A 20,857-nucleotide genomic window follows, 5' to 3' on the forward strand; every position below is an offset into this window, starting at 1 on the left:
GCGCTTCCTCCTCGCTCATGACCTAGACCTAGCAGCATGGCACGACCATGGGCATGGCGGCGGCCAGATCCACCCCTCCCCCTCCCTCCCACCTCGATCCGCTGTCACCCCCACCGTCTACGACCCACGACAGCGGCAGTGGGCTCGTGATCCAGATCATAAGGAAGGACGTCCCCTTCCTCCCGATCTCATCGTGCTCCTCTCGATCCCGTCCACTTCCTCCCCACAGCGGAGCCTCAGTTTTGACTGTGTCTCGCTGCTGTGTGTAGAAGTCTGGGAGGCATGGGGCCGAGGGCGTGTGCCAGATCTGCGCCGACGGCCTGGGCACCATGGTGGAAGGCGAGGTCTTCACCACGGTGGAAGGAGGGAATCCAGGCCTGCCTCCTGTGCAAACCGCGTACAAGCATCACCTGGGCGTGAGCAGACCAGTTCCACGCTAACAAGATGAACCTGGGCGATGCTGACGCAGTACGACATCGAGGAAGTGCAGGAGCACTGCAACTACCTATGTGAGCACTCGATTCTTCTTCCTGATTCGATTTGGTGTTGATTTGATTGATTCCCGATGCATGATTCTTCTTCTTAGGTACTCTTCTGTTGATGAACTTCCTCCACACCTGCAGTGACAAGAAAACGCTAAAGAAGTGGTTGTTCAGCGACCAGACTGTGGGCTAAGAAAATCCAGCTGAAAGAGAGACGACCACCGTACCTGCCTAAAAAAGATCCTGCCTACAGTGCATGGATGGTAATATTTGAATCATGATTCAGTTTTGAGTTAAGTAGTAAGCAGTAGTCTAGTTACAATGCCTCTTCTAAAGAAAGACTTGCAGATATCCATCTTGTGCTGCATGCCCATTGATGCATACCTGTTGTCAGTGATATCCGTCTTGGCCTTGCATGTGGTATCGTTGCTAGTTCCTTCTACTGGCATCTCCATCTCTCACCACCGTTGCGTAGATAGATTATAGTTGCTATTTCGGTCTCCTTTTGGTATGAATGTGCTATGTAGGTTGCGAAATGCATCGAGATCGGTCTTCCAGTGATCATACTGCTGGTGGCTCTTTCCTAGGTAGTACATGCATCATCAGTCCTATATAGCTGCTGCTCATGTACTCATTTTGTTCTAGGAAAGTGGGAGGGCAGGGCCCCTTGATTTTCTTTTGCTGATTCATATCCCCAATCAGGAATCAGACTAGACTAGAGTTCAGAGATTGATAAAATTGAATTCTCACATATAAAGTTTTAATTGCAAGGACGGGAGGTGGATGCCCGTACGGATCCGGCGTCTCCGACCTCGGCATCCACAAGGAGGAGCGGCGACAACCCCAGACCCGTCCGCTGGTGCTTCTGATCCTACTTGGACGGACATGCTGCCTCTTCCACGTCGGCTACATGACAGCCATGGTGAGCTCTCTGCTCCCTGCATCTTACAATAGTTGGCCTGAGATTATAGTTGGGCTAGAAATGAACTTCTTCAGTTCCATTTGTAAGATATAATACCAGTCAAAATCAGTGGATCATGGGTGATATGAGATTCTAACTAAATCCTTAAGTTTGTTTCTTTAACCATATGTGTAACTAAAATCCTGGTTCATTGCATTTTAACAATGCAAGCTGTACCACGAGTCATTCAACAATTACAGGATATTGTGACTTTCATCGGTACCTACTTGGACACACAAAATATGAGTAGCTACAATTGACTTCTGGTTATATTATGTTGTCAGCTTCATCTGTTCTGATTCTATGATATCTATGGAGACATTGGTTCAGTTAGTTTTTTCTAGTACAACTACCATGAATACCCATGTCTCTTTATACCAGTAAGTTAGTCTGATGCTAGACTAGATGCCTCTTTATGCAAGTTTATTGTCATGTATATTTATATGTATAAAGTTGAATCAAGTAGTAACATGTGAAAAACACTTGCACTGGTGTATGTAAGGAGTCAAGTACATGTTTGTTACAGCAGGGCAGAGTAGATGTTTGTGTTACCATCCAGTCCACTGACAACATGTTTCTGTTATTGTGGTGCTTGCTTAACTCACTGCCATCTACATTCTGTTCTTTTTTTATCATCTGTCGAGAAACTATTGTGATGATTTGATGCCCATCTGGTGACTATTTATGTCTTTAGTGTCAATCGATGTTGCATAATCTGATTTGGACACCTAGGTTCTTGCATGGTTCTTAGATTAATTGTTCTGTTTTGTTGTTAGCAAATATTCCTCTCATTTACAGGAGTTCTGGGCTGAAGACATTCGAAGAAGCCCGAAGCCCCGGTCAACAACTTGCTTTATATATTACTGAATTTGTAATGCTAATATTCTTGAGAAATTTGATGTACTGCTGAACATGCTGGGAATTTGATGTATATTTGCTCGCTGAACTTGATGTATACTTGCTCGCTGAACTCAGAATATTACTTTTTATTCACTTGAAATTCATTTCTTGACTAAAAGTGGCCAGAAAAAGAAATATATAGCCCAAAAGAAAAATGGCCGAAATGCCTATTGGACCAAATCTATTCGGGCTTTGAAAAAAGGCCTAAAATATATTGGTTGGAACTGAAGGAAATATGCCCTAGAGGCAATAATAAAGTTATTATTTATTTCCTTATTTCATGATAAATGTTTATTATTCATGCTAGAATTGTATTAACCGGAAACATAATACATGTGTGAATACATAGACAAACAGAGTGTCACTAGTATGCCTCTACTTGACTAGCTCGTTAATCAAAGATGGTTATGTTTCCCAACCATGGACAAAGAGTTGTTATTTGATTAATGGGATCACATCATTAGATGAATGATCTGATTGACATGACCCATTCCATTAGCTTAGCACCCGATCGTTTAGTATGTTGCTATTGCTTTCTACATGACTTATACATGTTCCTATGACTATGAGATTATGTAACTCCCGTGTGCCAGAGGAACACTTTGTGTGCTACCAAACGTCACAATGTAACTGTGTGATTATAAAGGTGCTCTACAGGTGTCTCCAAAGGTACATGTTGGGTTGACGTATTTCGAGATTAGGATTTGTCACTCCGATCGTCGGAGAGGTATCTCTGAGCCCTCTCGGTAATGCACATCACTTAAGCCTTGCAAGCATTGCAACTAATGAGTTAGTTGCGGGATGATGTATTACGGAACGAGTAAAGAGACTTGCCGGTAACGAGATTGAACTAGGTATTGGATACCGACGATCGAATCTCGGGCAAGTAACATACCGATGACAAAGGGAACAACGTATGTTGTTATGCGGTCTGACCGATAAAAGATCTTCGTAGAATATGTAGGAGCCAATATGGGCATCCAGGTCCCGCTATTGGTTATTGACCGGAGACGTGTCTCGGTCATGTCTACATTGTTCTCGAACCCGTAGGGTCCGCACGCTTAAGGTTTCGATGATAGTTATATTATGAGTTTATGAGTTTTGATGTACCGAAGGAGTTCGGAGTCCCGGATGAGATCGGGGACATGACAAGGAGTCTCGAAATGGTCGAGACGTAAAGATCGATATATTTGATGACTATATTCGGACATCGGAAAGGTTCCGAGTGATTCGGGTATTTTTCGGAGTACCGGGTAGTTACGGGAGAAGCAATGGGCCTTGATGGGCTTTAGTGGGAAGAGGAGTGTCGGTGTACTAAAGTAGGGGTACCTTAGTATCCCGAACTTGTGCACGGGCAGTCGCAGCAACCCGCGACAAGGCTTGCCGGGCGACCGCCAAGACCCTCCGTGGTCCCTTTGGGGCCATTCAAGAACAAAGTATCCAAGAGCAAAACAAGACCCCGGCAAGAGGAGCTTGCCGGGAAGAAGACAAGACCCCGGAAAGAGGAGCTTGCTGGGAAGGAGACGAGACCCCAACAAGAGGAGCTTGCCGGGAAGACAACCAAAGCGTCCCGAGAAGCTCGCTGCGGCGCACCGCGCGTCCCGACAAGACCCGGTGAGCGACAAGCTCCCGGACACGACAAGGCAACATCCGCGGCAAGGCGCTTGCCGCGGCAAGCTACTACCCCGCAGCTTCGCTCCAGTTCACCCACCAACGTGTCGCTCTGGGACTGCTCCTGGCGTACGTGGCGGGAGGCTGTGCAGCCGGGGGCATGCGGTGGCAAGCGAGCGCTGACAAGATAGCCATCGTGGCAAACGGTGGCGTTCCTAGCGGTCCCTCTCTGTGCCGTCAAGGTGACACAGACAGGCATTTAATGCCCTTGTCCCCTGCCATCAGGGTTAGGTATGATACGTCTGTTGTAGGCGGTGGAGCCAACTACCACCTCTTTTACATTTTTACCCCCACCTCTGTTGCCACCTGTCGGTGACCCCTTAGACATATAAAAGGAGGCCCATGCGCAACAGAGAGGGAGGAGGACAGCCATTCTCACGCTCGGTCTCGCCAGCTGCTTGAGTGTACTATAGCACTCGCCGCTCCCGAGCAAGAACTCAATACAACCACCAAAGAAGGAGTAGGGTTTTACGCATCCGTGCGGCCCGAACCTGGGTAAATCAATCGTCTCGCTCGTGCGTTCTCCTCGATCTGCTCTTTGTGCATCCACCGCCCCCTGCCGAACCGAAATGGGCTCGGTCCGCCGATCCCCATAGGTGTACGTGGGATCAGCAACCCCCGACATCTTTGGCGCGCCAGGTAGGGGGTACGCCGAGGTTGTGCGAACCTGATCCGGCGTTCGCACGAGCCGAATCTTCATCGTCTTCATCAACATGCCGCCGAAGAAGAAGATTTCGGAGGCGGCTGCTCCGTCTGCGCCGAGCCCACCGTCGCCAAAGCGAACGGCTGGTGGAGTAGGCGCCGGCGGAAGAACGGGCGCCGACGGGGAGACCCATGGCGCTGCCGGGTCCACGGACCAGGCTGCGCTGCACGTCGGCGGCGCGGTCGCCTCCCACAACGACCGCGCCCACTCCAAGACCTCGGCATCCGTACACGCACCGCGCCCGTCCCAGGAGGCGCGGGACCAGCAGCGTCATGGTACCCACGGTACCATACGTCTGCTGGGCCAAGACCAAGCTGGCGGGTCCCGGAGTGCTCAGGATCAGCATGCACACCAGCATGCTGGCGTGACCGCGGCGCGGTCGCTTGGACGAGATGTTGCTCCTTCTAATGCAGTTAGGAGTCCGAGCATATCTCGCTCCTCGCACCATTCGCTGCCGCCGCCCACCACTCCGGCGGAAGCGTTGGCACGTGCCCAGGTGCTCCTAGACTACCCTCCGGCGCCAGAGAAGATCGATGACTGGAGGGCCACAATCCAGAGCCTCATCGGCTTTGCCAACGGTGACATTCCACGGCAGCCGAGCATATCGCCGCCGCGGCAAGTCAGCCAGGCGCGAGCCGGTCGTGACAAGACCGGCGAAGGTGCAACCACTGTGCACTCTCCGCCCCGAAGGCCAAGATCGCCGACTCGCCGGATCCACCTCGACAGCTACTCCACCGCGTCGTCAGATCCGCGAGCTCGTCGCGATCAACGCCAAGTTCTTCATGAGAGACAGCAAGAAGACGCTCGAACACGCATCGAGCGCCGAAGAGAAGCGCGGCGTCAATCAGACCTGCGCGCTGGGCCCTATGTTGACATGCATGCGCCTGGAGAGCCAGGTAACTTGCCGTACGCGGCAGGTTGTCCTGCGTTTACCCGTGAGCTGCGGCAAGTCCAGTGGCCCAACCAGAAGCACTTCAAGCCAGACGTACCGGAGAAGTACGATGGCAAGTCGCACCCGTCTGAGTTCCTCAGCATCTACACCATTGCGGTGCAAGCTGCCGGGGGGCGAGACGACAAGGTCCTTGCCAACTACTTCCCGCTCGTGCTCAAGCCCGAAGTCAGATCCTGGCTCATGCACTTGCCGGACAACTCCATATCCTCTTGGGCGGATTGTGCCATCAGTTTGTCGGCGCCTTTACAGGCGGCCACAAACCACATGGCCAAGAGAGTGACCTCCACTTACTTGCCCAGAAGGAAGGAGAACCCCTGCGCAAGTATATCCAGAGATTCAGCCGCGTGCAGCGCAACATCCCAGACATCCACCCTGCCGCGGTTATCAGCGTGTTCCATCAGAACGTGCGTAATCGCAGGATGCGGGAGGAGACAGCGATGAGCAGGATCAGAGACGTCAGCGAGCTGTATGCCCTGGCCGACAAGTGTGCACGCGCTGAAGAAGGGAGGAAACTCCCCGGAGAGGATGCTGGAGCAGGGGGGTCTGACAGCGAGGATGCCGCCCCGGTAAGGAAAAACCGGAGGCGCAACAGGAAGAAGAGCGGCAAAGAGGTACTAGTCGTTGAGCAGTCCGGCGATGACGGCCCCGCCAAGCAAGCCAAAGTTGGCAGCTCCGGCAAGGAGGTTGCCGCGTGCACCATCTGCCAAGCTGTGGCGGCCGCCGACAAGCAGGGCAGCTCCGACAAGCAGTACTGCAAGATTCACTGCACCAAGGGCCATGATCTCCAGAACTGCAAGAGGGTCGAGCAGCTTGTCCAGCAACAAAAAGCTGAGTATGAGCGGCACGACAAGGAGAGAGCCCAAGGAGGCGGTGGAGAGGCCGGCAAGAAGCGCGCTGGCCAGGGAGGAAGCCGCGGCAAGGAGACAGACCCCCCCCCCCCCCCCGCGGCCGCGACAAGGACGAAGACGAAGACGAGACGAAGATATGGATGATGTTGAGAACAGTGAGCAGGAGTTTCAGAAAGCTACAGAAGTCTTGTGTGTTGACGGTGGCGCTTCTCTGCACACTTCCCACCGCCAACTCAAACAGTGGCTCCGGGAAGTTAATGCGGCAGAGCCACCTGTCGAATCACGCAGGCTCCTGAAGTGGTCTAGCACGCCTATCGTCTTTGACATTGAGGACCACCCTGATCGCACAACTGCGGTCGGGTGCCTGCCATTGTTGGTTTCGCCAACAATCCGCAACCTCAAAGTCACCAAGATGATAGTTGACGGCGGGGCCAGCTTAAATCTGATCTCCTCCGCTGTGCTCCAAAAACTCCAGATCCCGGACAGCGAGCTCGAAGAAACTAGTACATTCCAAGGAATTAACCTGGGAAGGAGCAAGCCGAAAGGGAAGGTCACATTGCTGGTGACATTTGGCAGCGAGCTGAATTTCAGAACGGAGAAGGTCACCTTTGACGTTGCTGATTTCCCGTTGCCTTACAATGGGATACTTGGCCGTCCAGCGCTCGCCAAGTTCATGGCGGCCTCTCACTATGCGTACAACATGCTCAAGATGCCAGGCCCGATAAGTGTCATCTCTGTCCCTGGCGACAAGAAGGATGCCCTTATCTGCGCCGACAAGATCTACCGGGAAGCAGCTGCCGCGACAGACCGCCAGGCACTTGCCGCTGAAGCTCCCGGGGGGAAGAAGAAGACCAAGTCCGGCAAGAGCTCTGATGCCTACTTCGGCAAGCGCGCCTCTTCGGAGTGCTGCGCTGCCGTCGAGGACGCACCATCGAGCTCCACCAGCAAGAGTAAGAAGACGATGGCAGCTCCACCACTTACCAAGAGGGTGCCCGCCAAGGAGGACAGCACTGGTGGTACCTTCACCATCAGTGCCACGCTTGACCCTAAATAGGAAAGTGCGCTCGTTACTTTCCTGCGGGCGAATGTCGACGTGTTTGCATGGCAACCGTCTGACATCCCCGGTGTTCCCAGGAAGGTAATTGAGCACCATCTTGCCGTTTGTCCTCATGCGCGGCCCGTCAAGCAGAAGGTCAGGAAACAGGCAGTGGAGCGCCAAGAATTCATAGCAGAAGAAATCAAGAAATTGGAAGCAGCAGGCCTTGTCAGAGGGGTGCTCCATCCCACGTGGTTGGCCAATCCGGTTGTAGTGCGCAAGGCGAATGGGAAATGGAGGCTTTGTATTGACTTTACTGATGTTAATAAAGCTTGTCCCAAGGATCCATTTCCCTTGCCGCACATTGACCAGATTGTTGACTCCACAGCCGGATGTGAGTTGCTTTCATTTCTTGACGCATATTCAGGATACCACCAGATCTTCATGGCAGAAGAGGATGAGGAGAAAACCGCATTCATTACTCCATGTGGCACATACTGTTTCGTACGGATGCCTTTCGGATTAAAGAATGCTGGTTCAACATTTGCCAGAGTAGTCCACATCGCTTTGAAGCCACAGATACACAAAATGTAGAAGCTTACATGGATGATATAGTGGTCAAAAGCAAAGACAGGGCAACTCTGATCCAAGACTTAGAAGAGACTTTTGCAAATCTGCGCAAGGTCAACCTCAAGCTCAACCCCGAGAAGTGTGTGTTTGGAGTCCCTTCCGGCAAACTTCTCGGGTTCTTTGTGTCTCAGCGGGGAATCGAAGCTAATCCCGACAAGATCAAGGCCATTGAGCAGATCGAAGCACCAAAGCGCGTCAAGGATATACGGAATCTTGCCGGCTGCGTGGCTGCTCTCAGCAGGTTTATCTCTCGATCTGCTGAGCGTGCCCTGCCGTTCTTCAAAATTTTGAAAAGGGCAGGTCCAATGAAATGGACTCCGGAAGTGGAGACTATGCTGCAAGACTTGAAGAGATACCTGTCCTCCACTCCAACACTTGTCGCACCTAAACCACAAGAGAAGTTGCTGTTGTACATAGCGGCAACCAATCAAGTGGTTAGTGTTGCGTTAGTAGCGGAGAGGGAGGCCGATGACGAGCCAGCGACCGCAGCAAGCACATCCAGCGACAAGCAGGGGGCTTCCCCGACAAGCTCTGGTCCCGACAAGGATGGATCTGCGCAGATGCAAGAGGAGGTACAGAAGAAAATGGTGCAGCGCCCAGTTTACTTTGTCAGCTCCCTTTTACAGGGGGCTAGGTCGAGGTACTCTGGTGTGCAGAAGCTGCTTTTCGGCCTTCTCATGGCCTCGAGAAAGCTGCGCCATTACTTCCAAGCACACGAGATCACAGTCGTCACTCGCTTTCCGCTGAAGAGGATATTGCAAAACCCAGAAGCAACAGGCAGGATTGTCGAGTGGGCACTGGAACTGTTAAGCTTTGGCCTCAAGTTTGAGAGTACATCAACAATCCAGAGCAGAGCATTGGCAGAGTTCATAGCAGAGTGGACGCCAACTCCAGACGAAGAAATTCCGGAGACGAGCATCCCCGCCAAGGAAGGAAACAAAGAGTGGCTCATGTACTTTGACGGTGCCTTCTCGCTGCAAGGCGCCGGTGCTGGTGTACTGCTTGCCGCACCCACCGGAGAGCACCTCAAGTACATAGTCCAGATGCACTTTCCCAAGGAGCAAGCGACAAACAATACTGCAGAGTATGAAGGCTTGCTTGCCGGTCTCAGGATCGCGGCAGAACTTGGGATTAAGAAGCTCATTGTCAGGGGTGACTCGCAGCTTATCGTCCGCCAAGTGAACAAGGTTTACCAGAGTCCGTTGATGGAAGCTTATGTTGATGAAGTGAGGAAGCTAGAAGAGCGCTTTGATGGCCTGCAAATGGAAAATGTCCCAAGAGCAGAGAACAACATTGCCGATGGCCTATCAAAGTGCGCAGCACTTAAGTTACCTGTGGAGCCAGGGATCTTTGTGCTCAAGCTGACTCAGCCATCCGTAACACCATCAACTGGACAGAGCAAGAAGAGGAAGTTGATTTCTGGTGACTATCTCCCGGCAGAGCTTCCCGAAGCCGCCGCCAAGAAGGTCCCCAAGATCGACGCCAAGAATGCTGAGGAGCAGTCTGCTCCGGCAAGCCCCAGGGTTTGTTCCATTGAAGCACATTCTCCCGACAAGTTTTGCTCCGGCAAACTTGCCAGGGAACGTCAAGCTCCGGCAGAGCCACGGGCTCTTGCCGTGGAAGCGGACGTTCCCGCAGCAGCAGATGTGCCTTTAGTCCTTGTTGTCGAGCCACAGGCTCCAACATGGGCGCAGCAGATTGTCCGTTTCCTTCAGACAGGAGAGCTTCCTGAGGAACCATAAGAAGCGGAAAGAGTAGCCCGGCGGTCTAGTATGTACCAGTTTGTCGACAACACACTGTGCAGAAGAAGACTCAACGGTGTGAAATTGAAGTGTATTCCTCGGGAAGATGGACAGAAGCTGTTGGCAGAGATACATGGAGGCATATGTGGTCACCACATTGGCGCGAGAGCACTTGTAGGAAAAGCATTCCGGCAAGGCTTCTTTTGGCCGACAGCCCTCCAGGATGCAACTGCACAAGTAACCAAGTGTGAAGTGTATCAGTTCCATTCCAAGCAGATACACCAGCCAGCTCAAGCTCTCCAGACGATCCCTTTATCCTGGCCATTTTCGGTCTGGGGGCTCGACATCCTCGGCCCCTTCCCCCGAGCAGTCGGGGGCTTTGAGTACTTGTACGTTGCAATCGACAAGTTCACAAAGTGGCCGGAAGTGGAACCAGTGAGGAAGGTGACGGCGCAGTCCGCGGTCAAGTTCTTCAGGTTGATTGTTTGCCGTTTCGGGATCCCTAACAGGATAATCACCGACAATGGTACACAATTTACGAGCCGCACCTTCATGCAGTACGTCCAGGATCTTGGCGCCAAGGTCTGCTTCGCTTCTGTTGCTCACCCAAGAAGCAACGGTCAAGCGGAGAGGGCAAATGCTAAAGTGCTGCGCGGGCTCAAGACCAGAACTTTCGACAGGCTGCACAAGTGCGGACACAACTGGATCGAGGAGCTGCCGGTGGTTCTTTGGTCAATCAGGACGACACCAAATCAAGCCACTGGACAGACACCCTTCGCTCTAGTCTATGGAGCGGAGGCAGTTATCCCCACGGAACTCATATACGGGTCACCTCGAGTGCTCGCTTATGATGAGCTTGAGCAAGAGCGGCTGCGGCAAGATGACGCGCTGCTCTTTGAGGAAGATCGTCTTCAGGCTGCTGTGCGAGCCGCTCGCTACCAGCAAGCTTTGTGCCGCTATCATAGCTGCAAAGTTAAAGCCAGAAGCCTCGAGGAAGGCGAACTTGTTCTTCGGCGCGTTCAGTCCACCAAGAATTCCAACAAGTTGACGCCGAAGTGGGAAGGCCCTTACCGGGTGAAACGAGTCACCAGGCCTGGCGCTGTCCGCCTGGAGACCGAAGATGGCGTACCAGTGAGCAACTCCTGGAACATCGAGCATCTTCGTAAGTTTTACCCGTAAGGCGCGGTTGTCGGACCCTGTCCGGCAACCACCCTTTTGTACAAGTCTTGCCGCTATTGCATGTAATAATTTGTACAAAGCCAGGCGCAGACCCTGAGCACAAGTAAATGAAGCACTGGCGCCCAGAGTTATAGCATGCATGCTAGGTTGAGTCTGGTCCTCGGTTAGGGTTGATAGTTCTTAACAGCGGCTAACCCCTAACTTAGAGGTCGAGTGTGCGTCCCTTTGCCTTTCTTTTGTTTCCTTTGGTTCGCAGGGCTCGCACATCCTTGCTGGACCGCTTGAGGACGAAAAGGAGAAGAAGGACGTGCCGGCATCTCGACCCCGGCAAGCCAGTGTTGCCGGGGGCTGCAGATACCAAAGTCCACCCACGGCAAGCCAGAGTTGCCGGGGGCTGCGATCTCAGATAAGTCTTTCATCCCTCTTCATGCATTCTCTTATGGACTGAGGAATACGAAACCTCGTTTCTCCCCGAAAACTGCCGTGCTCCCTTAGCTCTAGGCCCTGGGGCTCGTTCCTGGGGCCAAGTTTTGGTCGTAGTCGCGGCAGCAAAGGGATGAAACAAGGGGCCACACCCGCCTCGTCCCTGCCTCCGTCAAAAGCGTGAGAAAGGTCGAGCGACGTGGGAAGACGGCAGGGCCTATTGCCGGGGAAGGAGTGTCTATCTGAAAGATACCAAGGATCTGCTCCTTGACGTGGGTTCTACCCGCGAGACAAATGACCCGGCAAACATCCCCTTTTCATTAAAGAACATTCCACGCAGGTACAGTCCAAAGAGGATGAAAAACATGAAAGAGAGGATTACAAGTTTTAAATGCAACTAAGGCCCGAAGGCTTACAAGTTAAAAAGATAAGATGCCCGTAATCCCTTTCTTGTCCCTCTTTTCAGGAGGTAGGCCAAGGAGGCGAGAAGGGCAAAAGGGGTGCCTAGGCGAGCTACGAGGGGCAGAAGACACCAAGAGAACATCCTGGGGGCCGTCAAGGCTGGACGGTGATGGCGGCGCCGGAAGCGGGGCTCGAAGACGAGGCGGCAGGACGTCAGCACACTGTCGAGGGCACCACGCCCTCGTACTCCGGCTTGACGGCCTTGCTGCCAGCCCTCTTCCTCTTCCGCAGCCTCCCTACGCCAGCCGCCCAAGGAGACGACCCCGGGGAGTTCAAGGAGCCGGCGACACGGATGATGGGGTCGCCGGTGCCGCACGGAGCGGCGCCCGACACCTAGTCGGACCCGCCGTCCTGCCGCCCGCTACCCTCGTCATCGTTGTCGCTCCCCTCCTCATCACTCTCGCTCGAGGAGGGGCCTTCGCTATCGGAGGAGCTGTCCACGCAGCACTTTGCCCGAGTGCCGAAGCACCCGAAGACCTTGACGGAGAGGAGATCGCCCTCCACCAACTTGAAAAGGAGGGTGAGCCCCTCCGTCAAGCTGTGGATATGGGCGAAAGTCTTCCACCCTCGACCAAGATACATCATGCCGGGGGCTGGGACTTCAACGCGGACTCGCGTGCCGCTGATCCCACAGCCCCTCATGTGCAGTCTCAGCGTCTCGGGCAGATCCGACTCCATCGCGCCCGCAAATGGAGCGGGGAGTCGGAGTCGACGACGCGGCGCCTGGCGCAGCCTGACGAAGAACTCGCGGGGGTCGTCCCCAACATGGACCCCCGTGGGAAGAGGAGCCGCTGGCGGAGGCGAGGCCGACGCGCCGCCCCGTCCACCTCTTCCCCGAGCGCCGCGGCCTTGTCCTCGACCGCGTCCACGACCTCGCCCCCTCCCTCTTCCCCTTACGGCGGGCTCCGCCACCACGGGCGCGGGAGAGGGAGGGATGCGCTGTCTGGCGGCGACCCTCGCCGCCACTGACGAAGGGCCAGGGTTCCCCTTCTCCATGGCGAATGAGAGGAAGGGGAGCAGGAGCGGAAGGAAGGAGAAGATGGAGGAATGCGGGCTTCCGTCCTCCCCTCCCGCTCTTTATAAAGGAGCGAGGTGGGGACTCGGCCGCCCCGCTCAGCGAATCAAGACGCGGGAAGGCAGAGAGCTGGGGCCGACCCGCTGCCTCGACCCACGACGGCCCCGTTTCCCGCCTCCGCCGCCCGCGACCCCAAGTGCATGGGAACCGCGTGGCAGGCGTGCAGAACCAAGGTGACGAATGGGGCGGCCTCTCCCCACCCCGCGATCGTGGGGAGTGGGCACCTCGAAAACCGCCCACGATCTCTCCCATGATGCCGCGTTTGACGCGTGCCATTTGGGGAGGGCGTGGTGGATGCGGAGCCAGATGCGGCGTGACCTAGGTCGCGCGTGCCCGAGCACTGTTTTGGGCCTGGCCCAACAGCGCTCGGCACCGTGTATGGCCCAGGCCCGGGGGCTCCTGTTGGTGTACTAAAGTAGGGGTACCTTAGTATCCCGAACTTGTGCACGGGCAGTCGCAGCAACCCGCGGCAAGGCTTGCCGGGCGACCGCCAAGACCCTCCGTGGTCCCTTTGGGGCCATTCAAGAACAAAGTATCCAAGAGCAAAACAAGACCCCGGCAAGAGGAGCTTGCCGGGAAGAAGACAAGACCCCGGCAAGAGGAGCTTGTCGGGAAGGAGACGAGACCCCGACAAGAGGAGCTTGCCGGGAAGACAACCAAAGCATCCCGAGAAGCTCGCTGCGGTGCACCGCGCGTCCCGACAAGACCCGGTGAGCGACAAGCTCCCGGACGCGACAAGGCAACATCTGCGGCAAGGTGCTTGCCGTGGCAATCTACTACCCCGCAGCCCGCGCTCCAGTTCACCCACCAACGTGTTGCTCTGGGACTGCTCCTAGCGTACGTGGCGGGAGGCTGTGCAGCCGGGGGCATGCGGTGGCAAGCGAGCGCTGACAAGATAGCCGTCGTGGCAAACGGTGCCGTTCCTAGCGGTCCCTCTCTGTGCCGTCAAGGTGACACATACATGCATTTAATGCCCTTGTCCCCTGCCGTCAGGGTTAGGTATGATACGTCTGTTGTAGGCGGTGGAGCCAACTACCACCTCTTTTACATTTTTACCCCCACCTCTGTTGCCACCTGTCGGTGACCCCTTAGACATATAAAAGGAGGCCCATGCGCAACAGAGAGGGAGGAGGACAGCCATTCTCACGCTCGGTCTCGCCAGCTGCTTGAGTGTACTGTAGCACTCGCCGCTCCCGAGCAATAACTCAATACAACCACCAAAGCAGGAGTAGGGTTTTACGCATCCGTGCGGCCCGAACCTGGGTAAATCGAAAGTCTCGCTCGTGCGTTCGCCTCGATCTGCTCTTTGTTCATCCACCGCCCCCTGCCGAACCGAAAGGGGCTCGGTCCGCCGATCCCCATAGGTGTACGTGGGATCAGCAACCCCCGATAAGGAGAAAGGGCCAAGGGGCTGCTGCGCCCCCCTCCCCTCTGGTCCGAATTGGACTAGGGAAAAGGGGGCCGTCCACCTTTCCTTCTCCTCTACTTCCTTCTCCCTTCCTCCCCTCTTGGTGGACTCCTACTAGGACTTGGAGTCCTAGTAGGACTCCACATCCTGGCCGCACCAATTGCCTTGGCCGGCCTCCTCCTCCTCCATCCTTTATATACTGAGGCAAGGGGCACCCTAGAGACACAAGTTGATCCACGTGATCTTGTTCTTAGCCGTGTGCGGCGCCCCCTGCCACCATAGTCCTCGATAATATTGTAGCGGTGCTTAGGCGAAGCCCTGCGACAGTAGTACATCAAGATCGTCACCACGTCGTCGTGCTGATGGAACTCTTCCCCGACACTTTGCTGGATCGGAGTCCGGGGATCGTCATCGAGCTGAACGTGTGCTAAAACTCGGAGGTGCCGTAGTTTCGGTGCTTGATCGGTCGGGCCGTGAAGACGTATGACTACATCAACCAAACGCTTCCGTTGTCGATCTACTAGGGTACGTAGATCACACTCTCCCCTCGTTGATATGCATCACCATGATCTTGCGTGTGCGTAGGAATTTTTTTGAAATTACTACGTTCCCCAACGGTGGCATCCGAGCCTAGGTTTTATGGTTTGATGTTATGTGCACGAGTAGAACACAAGTGAGTTGTGGGCGATATAAGTCATACTGCTTACTAGCATGTCATACTTTGGTTCGGCGGTATTGTTTGACGAAGCGGCCCGGACCGACATTACGCGTACGCTTACGCGAGACCGATTCTCCCGACGTGCTTTGCACATAGGTGGCTTGCGGATGACAGTTTCTCCAACTTTAGTTGAACCGAGTGTGGCTACGCCCGGTCCTTGCGAAGGTTAAAACAGCACCAACTTGACAAACTATCGTTGTGGTTTTGATGCGTAGGTAAGATTGGTTCTTGCTTAAGCCCGTAGCAGCCACGTAAAACTTGCAACAAACAAGTCTAACTTGTTTTTGCAGGGCATGTTGTGATGTGATATGGTCAAGACATGATGCTAAATTTTATTGTATGAGATGATCATGTTTTGTAACCGAGTTATCGGCAACTGGCAGGAGCCATATAGTTGTCGCTTTATTGTATGCAATGCAATCGCGCTGTAATCCTTTACTTTATCACTAAGCGGTAGCGATAGTCGTGGAAGCATAAAAGTGGCGAGACGACAACGATGCTGCGATGGAGATCAAGGTGTCGCGCCGGCGACGATGGTGATCATGACGGTGCTTCGGAGATGGAGATCACAGGCACAAGATGATGGTGGCCATATCATATCACTTATATTGATTGCATGTGATGTTTATCTGTTATGCATCTTATCTTGCTTTGATTGATGGTAGCATTACAAGATGATCTCTCACTAAATTATCAAGAAGTGTTCTCCCTGAGTATGCACCGTTGCGAAATTTCTTCGTGCTGAGACACCACGTGATGATCGGGTGTGATAGGCTCTACGTTCAAATACAACGGGTGCAAAACAGTTGCACACGCGGAATACTCAGGTTATACTTGACGAGCCAAGCATATATAGATATGGCCTCGGAACACGGAGACCGAAAGGTCGAGCGTGAATCATATAGAAGATATGATCAACATAATGATGTTCACCATTGAAAACTAATCCATTTCACGTGATGATCGGTTATGGTTTAGTTTATTTGGATCACGTGATCACTTAGAGGATTAGAGGGATGTCTATCTAAGTGGGAGTTCTTAAGTAATATGATTAATTGAACTTGAATTTATCATGAACTTAGTCCTGGTAGTATTTTGCAAATCATGTTGTAGATAGCTCGCGTTGTTGCTTCCCTGTGTTTATTTTGATATGTTCCTAGAGAAAAACTATGTTGAAAGATGTTAGTAGCAATGATGCGGATTGGATCCGTGATATGAGGTTTATCCTCATTGCTGCACAGAAAAATTATGTCCTTGATGCACCGCTAGGTGACAGACCTATTGCAGGAGCAGATGCAGACGTTATGAACGTTTGGCTAGCTCAATATGATGACTACTTGATAGTTTAGTGAACCATGCTTAACGGCTTAGAATCGGGACTTCAAAGACGTTTTGAACATCATGGACCATATGAGATGTTCCAGGAGTTGAAGTTAATATTTCAAGCAAATACCCGAGTTGAGAGATATGAAGTCTCCAACAAGTTCTATAGCTAAAAGATGGAGGAGAATCGCTCAACTAGTGAGCATGTGCTCAGATTGTCTGGGTACTACAATCGCTTGAATCAAGTGGGAGTTAATCTTCCAGATAAGATAGTGATTGACAGAATTCTCTAGTCACCATGACCAAGTTAGTAGAACTTCGTGATGAACTATAGTATGCAAGGGATGACAAAAACGACTCCCGAGCTTTTCATGATGATGAAATCGATGAAGGTAGAAATCAAGAAAAACATCAAGTATTGATGGTAGACAAGACCACTAGTTTCAAGAAAAGGGCAGAGGGAAGAAGGGGAACTTCAAAAAGAACAGCAAGCAAGTTGCTGCTCAAGTGAAGAAGCCCAAGTCTGGACCTAAGCCGGAGACTGAGTGCTTCTACTGCAAAGGGACTGGTCGCTGGAAGCGGAACTATCCCAAGTGATTGGCAGATAAGAAGGATGGCAAGGTGAACATAAGTATATTTGATATACATGTTATTGATGTGTACTTTACTAGTGTTTATAGCAACCCCTCAGTATTTGATACTAGTTCAGTTGCTAAGATTAGTAACTCGAAACAGGAGTTGCAGAATAAACATAGACTAGTTAAGGGTGAAGTGATGATGTGTGTTGGAAGTGGTTCCAAGATTGATATGATCATCATCGCACACTCCCTATAAATTCGGGATTAAACCTAAATAAGTGTTATTTGGTGTTTACGTTGAGCATGAATATGATTTGATCATGTTTATTGTAATACGGTTATTCATTTAAGTAAGAGAATAAATTGTTGTTCTGTTTACATGAATAAAACCTTATATGGTTACACACCCAATGAAAATAGTTCGTTGGATCTCGACCATAGTGATACACATAATCATAATAGTGAAACCAAAAGATGCAAAGTTAATAATGATAGTGCAACTTATTTGTAGCACTGCCGTTTAGGTCATATTGGTGTAAAGCACATGAAGAAACTCCATGCTGATGGGCTTTTGGAATCACTTGATTATGAATCAGTTGATGCTTGCGAACCATGCCTCATGGGCAAGATGACTAAGACTCTGTTCTTCGGAACAATGGAGCGAGCAACATATTTGTTGGAAATCATACATACTAATGTATGTGGTCCGATGAATATTGAGGCTCGCGGTAGGTATCATTATTTTCTGATCTTCACAGATGATTTGAGCAGATATGAGTATATCTACTTGATGAAACATAAGTCTGAAACATTTGAAAAGTTCAAAGAATTTCAGAGTGAAGTGGAGAATCATCGTAACAAGAAAATAAGGCTTCTACGATCTGATCGCGGAGACAAATATTTGAGTTACGAGTTTGGTCTTCAATTAAAACAATGTGGAATAGTTTCACAAATTCGTGCCACCTGGAACACCACAGCATAATGGTGTGTCCGAACGTCATAGCCATACTTTATTAGATATAGTGCAAATCTATGATGTTTCTTACCGATTTACCACTATCGTTTTTGAGGTTATGCATTAAAGACAGCTGCATTCACGTTAAAAAATGGGCACCATCTAAGTCCGTTGAGACGACACAATCTGAACTGTGGTTTAGCAAGAAACCAAAGTTGTCGTTTCTTAAAGTTTGGGGTTGTGATGCTTATGTGAAAAAGTTTCATCCTGATAAGCTCAAAACCAAATCGGAGAAATATGTCTTCATAGGATACCCAAAAGGAGACTGTTGGGTACACCTTCTATCACAGATCCTAAGGCAAGACATTCGTTGCTTATAATGGATCCTTTCTAGAGAAGGAGTTTCTCTCGAAAGAAGTGAGTGGGAGGAAAGTAGAACTTGATAAGGTAATTGTACCTTCTCCCTTATTGGAAAGTAGTTCATCACAGAAATCTGTTCCTGTGACTACTACACCAATTAGTGGGGAAGCTAATGATGATGATCATAAAACTTCAAATCAAGTTACTACCGAATCTCGTAGGTAAACCAGAGTGAAATCCGCACCAGAGTGGTACAGTAATCCTGTTCTGGAAATCATGTTACTAGACCATGACGAACTTGCGAACTATGAGGAAGCGATGATGAGCCCAGATTCCGCAAAATGGCTTGAGGCCATGAAATCTGAGATGGGATTCATGTATGAGAACAAAGTATGGACTTTGGTTGACTTGCTCGATGATCAGCAAGCCATAGAAAATAAATGGATCTTCAAGAGGAAGACGGACGTTGATAGTAGTGTTACTATCTACAAAGCTAGAATTGTCGCAAAAGGTTTTTCGACAAGTTCAAAGTGTTGACTACAATGAGAGTTTCTCACTTGTATCTATGCTTAAGTCTGTCCGAATCATGTTAGCAATTGCCGCATTTTATGAAATCTGGCAAATGGATAAACAAAACTGCATTCCTTAATGGATTTATTAAAGAAGAGTTGTATATGATGCAACCAGTAGGTTTTGTCAATCCTAAAGGTGCTAACAAAATATGCAAGCTCCAGCGATTCATCTATGGACTGGTGCAAGCATCTCGGAGTTGGAATACATGCTTTGATAAGTTGATCAAAGCATATAGTTTTATACAGACTTGCGGTGAAGCCTGTATTTACAAGAAAGTGAGTGGGAGCACTACAACATTTCTGATAAGTATATGTGAATGACATATTGTTGATCGGAAATAATGTAGAATTATTCTGTAAAGCATAAAGGAGTGTTTGAAAGGAGTTTTTCAAAGAAAGACTTCGGTGAAGCTGCTTACATATTGAGCATCAAGATCTATAGAGATAGATCAAGACGCTTGATAAGTTTTTTCAATAAATACATACCTTGACAAGATTTTGAAGTAGTTCAAAATGGAACAGTCAAAGAAAGAGTTTATTGCCTATGTTACAAGGTGTGAAATTGAGTAAGACTCAAAGCCCGACCACGGCAGAAGATAGAAAGAGAATGAATGTCATTCCCTATGCCTTGGTCATAGGTTCTATAAAGTATGCCATGCTGTGTACCACATCTATTGTATACCCTACCACTGAGTTTGGCAAGGGAGTACAATAGTGATCTAGGAGTAGATCACTGGACAGCGGTCAAAATTATCCTTAGTAGAATAAGGATATGTTTCTCGATTATGGAAGTGAAAAAAAGGTTTGTCGTAAAGGGTTACGCCGATGCAAGTTTTGACACTAATCTAGATGACTCTAAGTCTCGGTATAGATACATATTGAAAGTGGGAGCAATTAGCTAGAGTAGCTCCATGCAGAGCATTGTTGACATAGGAGTTTGCAAAATACATGCGGATCTGAATGTGGCAGACCCCTTGAATAAAGATTCTCTCACAAGCAAAACATGATCACACCTTAGTACTCTTTGGGTGTTAATCACATAGCGATGTGAACTAGATTACTGAATCCAGTAAACCCTTTGGGTGTTGGTCACATGGCGATGTGAACTATGGGTGTTAATCACATGGTGATGTGAACTATTGCTGTTAAATCACATGACGATGTGAACTAGATTATTGACTCTAGTGCAAGTGGGAGACTGAAGGAAATATGCCCTAGAGGCAATAATAAAGTTATTATTTATTTCCTTATTTCATGATAAATGTTTATTATTCATGCTAGAATTGCATTAACCGGAAACATAATACATGTGTGAATACATAGACAAACAGAGTGTCACTAGTATGCCTCTACTTGACTAGCTCGTTAATCAAAGATGGTTATGTTTCCCAACCATGGACAAAGAGTTGTTATTTGATTAACGGGATCACATCATTAGATGAATGATCTGATTGACATGACTCATTCCATTAGCTTAGCACCCGATCGTTTAGTATGTTGCTATTGCTTTCTACATGACTTATGCATGTTCCTATGACTATGAGATTATGTAACTCCCGTGTGCTGGAGGAACACTTTGTGTGCTACCAAACGTCACAACGTAACTGGGTGATTATAAAGGTGCTCTACAGGTGTCTCCAAACGTACATGTTGGGTTGACGTATTTCGAGATTAGGATTTGTCACTTCGATCATCGGAGAGGTATCTCTAGGCCCTCTCGGTAATGCACATCACTTAAGCCTTGCAAGCATTGCAACTAATGAGTTAGTTGCGGGATGATGTATTACGGAACGAGTAAAGAGACTCGCCGGTAACGAGATTGAACTAGGTATTGGATACCGGCGATCGAATCTCGGGCAAGTAACATACCGATGACAAA

The sequence above is a fragment of the Triticum aestivum genome, chromosome 6A (genome assembly GCF_018294505.1).
Source record: "Triticum aestivum cultivar Chinese Spring chromosome 6A, IWGSC CS RefSeq v2.1, whole genome shotgun sequence".
NCBI lineage: Eukaryota > Viridiplantae > Streptophyta > Magnoliopsida > Poales > Poaceae > Triticum > Triticum aestivum.